Below are 1,131 nucleotides of genomic sequence, written 5' to 3'. Positions count from 1 at the left end.
TAAACTACCTCTTACTCCCCTAATGATGACAGCTGGGGTTTTTATGTCAACACAGCCAACCATGGATGTGTGATGTGCAGTTAGGCCTTGGAAGGTGTGTCTGCACTGAGCATGTACTATTTTTTCTTGTCATTATTCTCTACCATATATATTACAGATAATCTAAACTTACTTAAAGTATACAGGATAAAGTGTATGGGTGCTATATAAAAAGTTATGTCTTAGCCAGGTGGTGGTGGCTCATGCCTTTATCAGCACTCGCGAGGCAGAGGTAGGAAGATCTCTGTGAGTTTGAGGCCAGCCTGGTCTACAAAGTTACACAGAGAAACCCTGACTTGAGAAAAAAAAAAAGTTATGTCTTATATAAGGGACTTAAGATCCAAGGATTTGGTGTCCACTAGAGTCCTTGAATTGGTGCCTTATAATTACTCAAGGGAAACTACATATGTTTTTTTATTTTTTAAAGAAAGTTAAATTTTTTTATATTTATTTTAAAAATTATGTGTGTGGGAGTTTTGCATGCATGTATGTCTGTGTACCACATATATTCCTGGTGCCTGCAGAGGCCATAAGAGGGTGTCAGATCCCCTAGAACTGGAGTTATAGACCACTGTTAGCCTCTATGTGGGTCTTGGGAATCAAACCTGGATCCTCTGGAAGATCAACAAGTGCTCTTATCCACTGAGATACCTCTCTAGCCATAATTTATATATTACATATACAACTACACATAGTTGTTTTGTATAGCCAGGTTCTTACTAGTATCCCTGGCTGGCCTGGAGCTCACTCTGTAGACCAGGCTGGCTTCAAACTCTCAGAGATCCACCTGCCTCTGCCTGTTTAGTGCTAGCATTGAAGGTGTGCATGTACTACCTCACCTGCCCTCACCCCCAGCAATATTTATGTGTGTGTGTGTGCCACTTTTAAATTGATTTTCAAATGTTAGCTCAAAACAAAAACATCCCATGAGCCAGCCAAATCAAACAAATGTAATGGCTTGTTTCTGTCCTGGGCATTCTCAGATGAAGATGTTGTGGGTCTGTACTGCTTTGAGGGGCCTCCTTCACAGGCAGACTCCATCTTTGGGTGTGGGACCGAGGCTTTAACAGTCTCCCAGATGATGCCGATGAT

This window comes from Phodopus roborovskii, unplaced genomic scaffold (assembly GCF_943737965.1).
Source record: "Phodopus roborovskii unplaced genomic scaffold, PHOROB, whole genome shotgun sequence".
Lineage (NCBI taxonomy): Eukaryota > Metazoa > Chordata > Mammalia > Rodentia > Cricetidae > Phodopus > Phodopus roborovskii.
Note: the sequence above shows the minus strand (reverse complement) of the source record.